General features: G+C 39.2%; 1 protein-coding gene across 7 annotated transcripts in view; it reads left to right on the top strand.

Annotated features, from left to right (window-relative positions):
• Positions 1-12,281, top strand: part of AKAP11 (A-kinase anchoring protein 11) — a 51,090-nt gene continuing 38,809 nt past the window's right edge. For 3 of the 7 annotated variants that reach the window (XM_068675446.1, XM_068675436.1, XM_068675392.1), the window contains exon 1: positions 9,315-9,465. The gene's annotated coding sequence lies outside the window, so the exon portion shown is untranslated. Of the gene's footprint in view, positions 214-9,314; positions 9,535-11,566; positions 11,687-11,957; positions 12,137-12,281 lie in introns of those variants that run through there. The other 4 variants (XM_068675414.1, XM_068675428.1, XM_068675425.1 and 1 more) reach the window with 4 other exon arrangements.

The raw sequence follows: 12,281 nt of genomic DNA, 5'->3' as shown, positions 1-12,281 counted from the left end.
GACTTCAAGCCAGCATTTTGCTGGAGCTTTCCATCCTCCTCCCAGTGAGACAGAAGCAGAAAAAAATAACCATTTGTGGTCATTAAAGATCCCATGGTCCTTTCCATTGTGTGTTCAAATTCTGGTAATGGTCAATCCGATTTTCGCATTGGATAAATCTTCTCCACCTTAGCAAAATTATCTCAGTGATCTCTCAGTGATCTCAAGTGAGAGGTGAGTTGTTATTATTATTATTTTTAATGCATGTGTAAGAACTGTAAATATTGAACTATTCAGCCTTGCACATGGTATAGCATAGCAAAAGTCAGCCCTACGTGGCTGCTAATGCATTTGTCAACATTCTCCTTTTTTCATTAGTTCAGTCTTTCAGGTACAATTCTCATTCCATTTTGTGAAAGATCAGAAATTCCTCATTCTGGTTGGCTTTTGAAGAAGTGCAAAGTTTTTACTTAAACAAACAAACAGCAACAACAAAACAAACAAACAAAAAACCACCAACAACCACTAGTTAGGGGATCAGATCCATATTACTAACAAGAACATTTGTAGAAATCCCATGTCTCAGAGTGAAATGCTTAAAAAAAAAAAAAAAAAAAAAAAAAAAGATTAAATGTCAGAAGTTATAAACAAATGCTTTGTATATTTGACCTAAATCAGATAATGGAGTTACTGCACCTTCATTTAACACGTCTTTTATTAATTACTTCCAGAGATGGTGTATAGGCTGGATTGTTGGATCTGACATAGACATAATGCCATTTCTGCTATGATAGGAAATTTAATAGGAAATCAAGTCTAAATGAGCTTCTTTTGGTCATAAATCTCAGAAAATTACAGAAACATTCTGAATTTTGAAGAAACCTGCGTTCTTCAAGAGAGATGTAGCAAGCTGATCTGTACAATATACTACTGCATGCATACTTTGTGCAGCTGTTTGTCAGCTATGTCAAAGGAAATCTGTTATATCAAATTGACTGAATATTTTGTCCTTGGTAAAATAGTATGTGCATAGATGGACATCAGTTCTGTACCACTGCTCCTCATTTTTTTCCCTTTTGCAGAATTCTACTTTTGACTTTGGTTCATTGCTCATTAATTTTGAATGGTGAAAGACTGTTGAATGAAAAAAGAAGTGTGCACGATCACACTTCAGCTGGATGTCAGAGAGATTTTTATGTAATTAATGTAGTCCAAAAACCATCAGTCTTTATGTACGCACAGCACATTAATATTTTAAATTAGGCTTTTCTTTCTAATTTTAGAATCATAGAATCATGAATCAAGAAATAGTTTACAAAGAGCCATACAGCACCCCTTTGGGATTGCTACAGAGAACACTGTTACAGAAATAACTGTAATTCAAATTTTTTAATGATATCTTAAAACTTGTCAGCTAGAAAACTGACTTTCATTTTGCCTAGAAACTCAGCATTAACACAATCAATACAGACCAGCAATACTGCTCTCTTTTCAAGTGCAGCTAAGTAGAAAATTATCCTTTCCTTGGACATGTTAGGTACAAGGGGACAAAATACATGCCCTGAATTAAAAACAAACAAACAAGCAAACAAGGCTATAATCTCTACAATGGATCCTGGCACATATTCCATTTCTCAGCTTTGGCTCTTCCTGCACCACATACCAACTATGAGGACTGGACTTGTGTGTTCTAATGCTGTGCCTCATTAAATATCCTCTCTTTTTTTTTTTTTTTTTTCTGTGATAAGGAAAATCAGCCAGTTAGAATAGCAGGAACTGCAGTGCTGCAAAGGGTTTCCTTTATGTGAATGACGAAGGAGGCAGGATGAGAAAGTATATCTTCAGGCAAACCTGCCTTGCCAGAGCCTGAGAGAATTAGGAGCCGAAGACAAAACATTAGTCTATTTCCTGACATAGGATGTGTGCAAACTGCAGTGATTCTTCCCAAACCTTGATGTTCTCAGCATTCTTCACACAAGCTATTATTATCAATTTTCAGAAACAAAAAATGCTTTCAAAGACCTGGAAAATCAACATAATTTTGCCAATGAGGTAACTAAATTAGATCAATGTAACTTTGTTTTCAGATATAAAACTTGTAAAGTTAGGCCTGTAGGAGAAATGAAATCCATTTCATTTTTTTTTTCTCCTTTAGTATGATGCATTTAAATGTTATATTACTACAGAATCCATCGTCTGTACATTATTATAACTTCATTTTCTGTGATTTTATTATGCAAATATGCAATCCTCATGAAGGATCATATAATTCTGTTTATGACTACTGTATACTTTTTAGCATAAAGGGGAATAAACATGAGTATTATAGAGGCTTCAGCCACTAGTTTATTTCCTGTACCCCAACTTTATTGTCCCTAAAACCCCCAAAATTGCAATTTGTCAATTTTACTTCACTTTTAGTAGCAGGAAAATTATAAGGAAACCTTCTGACTGCAGTCTTTCCTGATAACCATCTTGCAGGGACAAGCTTCAATATTTCCACATCTTCAAAGCTAATGAAAGGAAAAGCTGCTGGTAATTCTGGAAACTTTTCTGCAGATAAGGAAAAAAATGATGCAATACTTTTTACAACACAGCTTTCAGGATCAAAGTATGACTTATCTATAGCACATCTGTTTTATTATGCAGCATGTGGCCTGGGCAATCATTTGAAAGCAAATACCATTTCTCATTTTCTATTCACTCATAGATAGAACAGTGTCTTATCAGATGAAAATGATGATACACTGTTAAATTTCAAACAATTTTATTTTAATATAATTTTATGATTTATTACATATACTTTTATGATTTACATTTCCAAATATTCCTAACACAGTTTCTTGCAAATGACCAAAGAGATAATTGCTTATTCCCCTTTCAACCAATTAAAAACATTTTTTTAGAAAATATTTTTTAAATTAAAAGAATGACTAATACATCATTGCTACACTGTCCAATATAACAACAAATGGCCTTACCAGGATGTCTAATTTTACACTATTTCTGAATCTCAGAAAACTCAATTTACTGTCACAGTCAACTGAGCCATAAGAGAAACTACTGAAAATGCTTCTGAATATTTTTGCTGCTCTGCAGCTGATACTCTATTTTCTGCATATCACATTTTAGCAACAAAGAAATGCAGAGACTTGTTCTTAGATTCAAGCTTATTCCATTCACCTGCTGTCTTCCTGGCCAAACTGAAATCATGGAGCTGCTTCTTTTCTCTTTTTGAAGCTGCACCTTGACTCAGTGACAGAATATTATAGACATTACTGTAGTCATTATCCTTGTATCTCTAGATGCAGAAAATTTTAAAGCCATTCCTATTTACTCAGGCATAGTTCAGCAATACCCTGCCCACTGCATCACTTGCACAATAGAATTCAGATCCTGTCTTCCATATGGTTTTTAGCCCACAGTTAATGTGTACGATAAAGCTATATTTAGATATCAGGAGTACGTGTGGTAACCATCACTCCAGTTCTGTAGGTAAACTAGATTTATTCTGGAAATATATTTCAGCTTTACTTGTTTACATTCCACATTTCTGCTCTGATCTGCTCCTGTGACAGTTGAAAAATTAAATGTATTTGGCTCTAAATAGGCTGTGTAAATGTAGCATTTCTGAGCTCAGAAATTCTCCTGGGAAATCTTCATTGGGAAAATGACATGGCACTCAGTAAATGTAGCTCAAAAAGAGTCAGTCAACAATCTTACTGCAGTGGGGAACAACTAACAGTATTTCTTTCAGGCTTTTCTATTCTTTGTCTCATTCTGGCCAAGATTTTCGGTCTCCAAACCATGATTTGCAAAGAGGTCCTTGGAGCAGATCTTTCAGTGGCCATTTTTCACAGTGGCAGGCATTGGGATAATAATTGCCTTTCTGTGGCATAAGGCTTTAGGGATTCTTTGCATCATGATGAGCTTTTATACAACCACATACATGCAGGAGCATGACACTCCTAGTCTGTCTTAGTCATGACACTCCTAGTCATGACACTCCTAGTCTGTCTGATTTCTTCCTTGTCACTGCTAGTTTCTTTTTTTTTTTAAGAGAAGTGAAAATGATTTTTTTTTTTTTGAGAAGCTACTGATACTCCTATTATTGCTGATAAGGTGTCACCAAGCAGTGTAAGAACTTGTCAGTTTCCCTTCAATATTTTGACAGAGAAGACAGTGAAATGCATTAAAATGCACTGATGTTTAAAAGAGCATTTCTTCCTTTATGTATCGAATCAGGGAGGAAATGAAATAATTTCTGAGGATGTGGTACAATTGAGGAAATTAAGAATTAGAGAGACTTAAATGATTCACAGCAGCAGTGATTTGTGCATGGAATATAAAATTGGGCAATCCAAATGGACATATTGACTGAGACTGACTTGAACCTTAAACTTATACTGAAGTTATTGTACCATCTGAGAGAAAGACCACATTTTAACATATAATCCACCAGGAATGAAGAATAAAATACACCATGAACTGCACATTAGACTATCTTCAGTGTGGGAAAGGCTTACAATGCACATTATTTCCAGTTTGAACATATACTGTGTAAAAACAGCAATAAAGTGGGACATGCATAGGAAAGGCAAAGGACAAAGGTCAATGAAAAGCAAAGCAACCACCATAAAAATAAGTTGGAAACCAGATGGTAACAGGATGGGATTCACCAAGAATGCTGTAGCACCTCCACTGTAGTTGAATGAGAGGACACAAAAATAAGATTCAGGTTTATTTACAAGTAGAAGGAACAAGATTTGAAATGTAGCTCAGCAAAGCATCTGTTGTTCCTCTGATTTCACAGCAGGAGTGTGAGAGACTACTTAAATAGACGAAGTTGCAGAAAATTTAATTATCCCTAAACTTTTACGAGGCAGTTCATTATCTCCTGGAGTTACCACAGCTGAAGTAACGATGTATATGACATCTCTTGGCTTTAAAGAGCAAATATATGCAGCAAGTGGTTGGCAATAACCAAGAGATTTATTGTAGAAACTTTCTTGCAGAGTATACAGTATCTGCAGATTTTAAAAATGATGAGATTTATTCTAAAACAGAGATAATCTAAATATTTTAAAAAGCAGCTGATGACTTCTATGATGATACTATAATCTTAAACTGCAGGAAGGCAAAGATGTCCTTTTTAACAAACTTTTCCAATACCTTTTCCAAAAACATTGAAACAGAAAGATAATTTCAACAATTCCAGGATTCTGCAGTAATTTCTGAGTCTGTCTTCAGCAAACTTAGCACTTATGCACTGCTGGTTCAGAAAACGTAGAGGGCTCTCTGTATTGCTGTTGACCTTGACATTACCAATTACACAGTATGGTGTAAAGATCATGATCTTTTACTTAGTTCAGATGTATTTGCCTCATGACTGTACTTTGACAAGCTCATTGTAACTTAGATCCATCCATAAATACACACTGAAGACAATGAGACATATATTTGATAAGAGACATGAGTTGATTTCAATCTAATGGTCCATCATAACAGTACCTTCTGGATAGTGGGCATCCGCAAACAGATATTATTAGGTATTCCTGGCACATAACAACATTTGGATAACAATAGTCACAGAACTAGCAATGAAGGACACCCTAAAAACTCCCTTCTGGGCTTGAGTGTTATCTGTGATCTCTAAGGAAAGCTTAGTTGATGTTGTAAACTCTCACTAGTGGGAAAACAAACAAAAACAAATAAACAAACAAAAACAACAGGTGCATAAATCGCAAGACAAAGTTGAAGAAGCCCATAAGGAATCCAAAGTGAAGTACAGTTTCATTCCTTTCTGACAGCAGTCAGTTTTTGGGAGGGTGTTTGTGCACTTTCTAATTGAACAGATCGGCACTGGAAATGTTGGATAGTACTGGATCCATCACAGCTTTTGAGAGAAGCTAAAGCCATGACATGGCTGTGGCAGCTGGACAGAAGTCCACCCAAGCTGGCTGTTTACTTTAGCTCAGCTGAGTGGCCCTCTCTCTCCCTGGCAATACGCCGACTGCTCAGTTGGTTTCTTGGCTCCCCAGGCATGTCAGCTGGCAAAGAAATAGATTGTTCCATTTTTGCCAGAAAGGCTGCAGAGCCAACGTGTTTTGTTGCAGTGCTTGATGAAACAAAATATTGACAAGCTGGAATTTCTTGTAGAATAAAAATTTCACTTCCCAGCCAGCTCTTGTTACTATCGTACACCCTTGTGTAATGTAGTGACGGTGTTATCGCATCCTTTAAGTAAACACAATGCACAGAAAGGATGTGACTCCAGAGAGTTCTTGGATAAGAATCTCCAAGCATCTGAAGCCGCCTTTATGCAGCACAATGCATCTCTTTATGAAGTTATTTTGCAACGCTTTCCATTTTGTATTTAAAGGCCTAATAAGTTGGCTCTGAGAAGCCATTTGTCAACAGGACATAACTGGTGAACTGAGTGATGAATTCTGAATATAGTCTGTGGATTATGGCTCTCATGCATATTGTTTTGGGAGATGATTTATGTAAGTTACAGATCAAACTCCTGGGAAAGAAAAAATAATAACAGTGCAACGTAGTTATATATAAAGATTATTAGTTTCAGTGTTAAAAAAAAAAAAAAAAAAATCTAAAAACATGCAAATAAAAATTACTTCTGAAAGATGTCACTGGAAACAACAGATTAGTGAAATAGCCTAAAGAAACCATTATGCCATAATGCCCGAAACTGAACCATTTGTCAGAGACAAATGCCATGGCGCAGCACACGTGAAAGATTCCTGACAGGATGAGTAATGAAACAATGCACTCAGATGAAGAGTTCCAGTTTTGGAGCTGGTAGGTGTGTCAAGAGTGTTTTCAAGGCGGCCTTGAGCAGGGTTTAAAGGGCAATGCAAGTCATCACATGGGTATGCACTTGGTGGCAGAACAAGCCAATTTAAGCTGTTTCTGTTCGCGGTCATCTCTGTGCTATCCCCAGTGCGATGCTGACACATTTATTATGTTGGTGAACTGGATCAGCAAAAAGGAAGGAAAGCAGGTTGTTTTTTAGTCTTCTCAGTTCAATCTCATTTACTGCTTGATTTCACAAATGCTCATGCTGGCACAGTCCAGAAGCAGTTCAGATGTAAAAGCAGGGAGGTAGCTGGGCTGGGGAGCAGAAGCTTATGTTATAAACAGATAAGCCACCCAAAATCATTCATGAAATTATATCATTAGTTCACATTAAATAATCCTTGGATTTTTTTTTTTTTTTTGAGGAAAAATAGTGTCAAGAATGGCAGATCCTTCCCAGCCTACTGCAAGGGCATCAGTGGAAAGGCTTATCCAGGTTTTCAGATTAAAGTGCACCTATCTCAAATTAAAAGTAGGAATAGCAAGACTATAAATTATCTATCTGCCTTTGAGAAAGAAATTCTTCTTATTAATTACATCAGCATAGTTTATAGGATGTAATTTAATGTCTTGCCTGGCCTTAAAAAAGCTTTAGTTATAGAGGGACATTTTCCTGTCCCCCATTTATGGACTGACATCCTGCATGGCCTCGACCCATTTCTGTCCCCACAGAAGAGCGTGATGCTTATCTATGGGCTGGGGCTGTCCCCAGCTTGCCCTTCCCCCTGGCTGGGAGCAATGGGACAGGGCCAGCTGGGGAGGCCCAGCTCTGAAAAACATAAAACTGAGCTGTACAAAATGTGCTGTACAGGACATAAAATATTAGAGCCCAGAAATACTCTATTTCTTCATAATTAATCTACATTTAAGAAGTGTTGGCTGACCAGCCAAGTTTCCTGTGCACTTACATACTCAGACCTTAAATCAGTTGGAAAAAAAAAAAAAAAGTAATTTCAAAGCTATCTTAATTTTTATTATTGTATAAAAAACATTTTTTTCTTACAAACAATGGTGTGCTGCGGGTTTTGTTTCATAGTTTCCTGATGAGGGTAAATCTTGATTTTTTTTTCAAGGGTTTGGCAGGAAGCCATAGGAACTCATTATTCTGAATAGTCTAAGGGGAATTATAGAACAAAGGGAATAAAAAGCTTGAATTTATTTTTAAAGCCTGCTTTCTCATGTTTACATTACTTCCAGATCTATTTTGTTTTGGTAAATGTTTACCAACTGTAAGTCTTGATATATGAAAAACAACAAACCCCTCTTACAGGGCGTTTAGTTTTCATGAAAACTGAAGGGCATTTGGATTGAATGAGTTGGTCAAAAAGAGCAATTTTTTGGTTAACCAAAGGTCTGCAAAACTGTTACAATTTCTTTACTCAAAAGAATATATTTCCAAACCAGGACGGTCTCAATGGACATTGGAATGATGACAAACTTGAGTTAAATTTGATTCAATTATTCATGTACTTTTTCCCCATCCCACAGGGACGTGCAGTTGCTGGGAATACGAGCAACCTTTTATTTGTCCCACTTAGCTAACACTGTGACACACTTGAGAACCAGTAGTGCTTTGTTTCTTTTATCCTCCTCGTTTGTGCATGGTTTGCAGGCTTTGCCCCGTAGCTTACTACTTTTTAGGGTAAATTAAAATGTAGATTCTCTATCTGTTGGCAAAACGAGTAATTGAATATGTATCCTCTGACTTCTAAAGCATCTAAAATGATTATACAACCCAGAAATGGCCTGTGATCAAGGACGAGATAGAAAGGTAACAGCTTAAGCAAAACTAGAAACAGGAATCATGTGGAAAAGCTGTGGAGATCTCCTGACAAAAATTCCCACAGCCTTTCCACAGGGCTCAGATGGTGCTGGAAAGAAGAAAGAAATGTAGATGATAAGAACCCAGGGCAGTCTCTGTCTGTCTGTCTGTAAGTCACGCTTTGAAATCCTCAATACTAAAAAAGCTACAGGGTTTATTTTATTTTATTTTATTTTTTAATTACTATTTTCTTTTCTACCTCCAGCCACTGTCTAAGTGTTGGGTTCTTGCTGAGAACAAGCTTGGGGACTGTTTCCTCCCCACCTTCCAGAGCTTTGTCACAACCAACTTGCCCCTGCGGACACGGTGCCACCTCAGTACGCCCAGCCTCAGCTAAACCTGGCTGGGCACTGGGCGTCTTTTGGGAGGGGCAGCGCCATTAGTGCTGGATTAACTTTGTTTCGCATTGTTCGAGGAGCGTGAACCCCTGTGCACTGCTTGAGGCACGTCCCCGTGCATCAGCGCCCTCCCCGGCACGAGGTTCGCGCCCAGCCGTCCCCTCACAGGGCACAGCCCCGCCCCCTACGGGCCCGTAACGGCCATAACGGCCCCAACGGCCAGCGGCAGCGCGCGCCCCCTTGCAGCCCCTCCCTCCCGCCCGACCTCAGCCAATGGGGAAGGCGGAGGGAGCCCCACGTGACCCCCGGTTGGGGGGGGGGGGGAAGCGTCGCGAGAGCGTCGCGCGCGGGGGGCGGGGCCGCGCGGCCCTGACGGGAGCGGCGGCGGCGGCGGCGGGGCCGGCGCTGTGAGGAGGCGAAATGGCGGCGGGCGCTGAGGGATCCCCACAGGTACGGGCCGGCCGCTCCCCTCCTCCTCCTCCTCCTCCTCCTCCTCCTCCTCCTCGCCCGCTGCCACAGGTGGGAGGGGGAGCGGCGGGTGCTGCCGGTTGGCTTTCCCGGCTCTCGCTGAGGGGGTTCTGGGGGGTTTCGTTACACCTGGAGTGGTTTCTGCAGGGCTCCCTTGCGTATCGAGTAAGGTCGCTGTGAGCTATAGATCTGGTATCCTAACGGGGTTGTTGAAGCTCTGGGATGTCACCAGAGTGAGGCATCGAAGAATAAAGCCTCCTGTTGTACCTGGACAAGATCAGTGGTAGTAAAATCAATATTCCTTAAATAACCCCCTTCTGCTCCCTTACGCTAGGAAACAGCCTTACATCACTTCATCTTGGCAAGGTTATATCAGAATTGTCCAATTGAATCTAGACAAAAATACTGCCAATATCAAATCATTTGGAAATCGAGTGTTTCTAGAGAGGGTTTCGTGCCATTTGTCCAGGTGGATTTCCAGGCCCGCAGGCAAGGTGAGTTTTTGAGGAAAGATAATTGAGTTATGCCATCTCGGTCGATCCCTCGTAATTTCTTATCCCTCGTGGATTCTTTAAAAATCTATGGGCAGCTGAAAAAGTACGGTGTTGGAACGTGTTACTCAGTGAGGAAGCATAATAATGTGAATTAGATTATTCCATCTTCCTGTTAATAATTTGGTATGATTATAAGCTGAAAAAAATGCCTCCTAAATAAGGTATTCTATAGTAAAGGTCTTTCTAAGAGGGAGTAAGTTTGATTAAAAAATGCTGCTGCTTGGAAAACAACATCACCCCCCTTAAATGGTTTAGTTATGCATGAAACACGTGACTCAATAAAGTACAGCAACTTAATTGCATGGTCCTCCCGAAATCTAGATAAATCTAGATTAATGGATATTTCTGGTACCGGAGTAATGATTTTTTTTCCAAGGCTGTATTTTGAGAAATAGGTCCAGTCCCAGGGAATGGTAGGGGCAATAATATTTAGCAATGATCTAGCCAGAGAAAAGGAAGGATTCTCTTGAAATTGGTGAAGTTTAGTGTCTATGTCATATGTCTTTGAAATAAGGGAGCAAAAAAATGAGAGAACCAAGCAAGAACAAAAGAATACAACACTTCTAACACAGGTGTATTTACCTACCCCGGTTAGTGTGGATGTGGCTGTTGTCAAGACAGTTTATTTTTATGAATAGACTGTTTCAAGGCTGCCAACCCAATTAATAAAAGTGATAAGTTATTAGAACAGAGAAAAAAAGCATTAAGGAAACTTAATAAGAACTTATTATGTATAGTTCAGATTTACTGCATGTACACTTCAAATGCCTCAAGCCTTTGTATACCTATGACATAGATGTGCACATGTACACATCCATGCAGCATAGACACGTGTACATGTCTGTATAGCTACTTAAAAGATTTGCTCTGCACACTTGTGCTTAATGACAAAAAAGATTTCCTTTTTGTTTGCTAATGGTTGTCAGTGAACGCTGACTTCTAGTGAAGTTGTGTGGGATAAATTTGTATAAAGAGTTACAGTTCATGGCAAAATTCCTCTTGAATGCACTTAAGCTGATTTGGCTCCTGAATTCTGCCTGTTACATGCACTCAAACAAGATTGGGAAAGCTAGCTGAATGCTCATTATGTGGTTTGATGAGAAAGCTTAAAATCATTTTGCCAATGATTTGCTAAAGAAAACATAATAAAACTTGCTAGAAAGACAAAGATGTTTAAATGGGCTTTTATCAGTTACTCCCATGTTTGTTTAATGAATGCTGATAGCTTTTCAGAACCAGGAAAGTTTTGTTCCTCTTCCATCTGGTATTTGTGCTACTTATTCCCCTTTTTGTTGAGTTTACAGTAGGAGGAAATGTAATCTAATAGTCAACTTCTACTTCTTCATGCTGAATCTACCATAAATGTTGGGTTTTAATTTACGTAAGGTACAAACTATTTCCAGGCTGTTTTGTTTGTCAGTATTTTTGCTTCCTTTCCAGTTAGTTTGAAATTTTGGGTACTGTAGAAAACGGATAATGATTTTATTCATTGTGAGTTTTTGTTCTGTGTTGTATTCTCGGACAAGCAGAACCCCTGAGATTCCTCTGAAATGAGTGACAGACCTGGGATACCCTAGGTGGTGGAGGGAACCTGTGTAGGGCAGGATGCAGACAAGACGAAATGGCTCTGGTGTCGAGTTGAGGCAGGGGTAAGCCAGTAGAGTTATTCTCCGGCATCTTAGCACTGTGCTTTACAAGGCTGCTGGTTCCACGAGGTACATGATGCTGCAGGGGGCTCAGTGAGGGTGCGTGGGTCTCCAGTGTGTGCTCACTGACACTGTAGGATAACGCTTAACCTGCTGTCTGAAGGTGGTGAAGCTGTGGAGCGCTGTACCTGAGTAGACACTGTTGAAACCCACGTGGTTATGAAGTCATCTCCATGATTTTTGTGTAGGGCTTTGTTAGAATTGCTGCAAGGACTGGTTGGGCTGTGGATGGCAGAGCTGGAGCAGTAGCACTCGAGCCTGGGTGAGAAACCAGCTGTCCCAGAGATGGCTGTTCTGAGCACAAGGATGTGGTCGGAGTGGTTCCCTGGTGTGATGAGATTAACCCAGTGAGTGGGTTAGCCACTTCAGGTAGAGCAGCAGGGACAACGGAAGGTGGGTTTATTTTTCTTGCTTGTTATTACTTCATGGCGTTTCTTTTAACATGCAAATCTAAACAGAAGCATCGTTATGTTTTTAATCTTCCATCCACAAAAGTTTTCAATGATTTAGATTTGTTTATTTGAATTTATTATATACA

The sequence above is a fragment of the Anas acuta genome, chromosome 1 (genome assembly GCF_963932015.1).
Source record: "Anas acuta chromosome 1, bAnaAcu1.1, whole genome shotgun sequence".
Taxonomy (NCBI): Eukaryota; Metazoa; Chordata; class Aves; order Anseriformes; family Anatidae; genus Anas; species Anas acuta.
The sequence above is the reverse complement of the archived record's forward strand: the minus strand, read 5'-3'. Positions and strand labels throughout refer to the sequence as shown.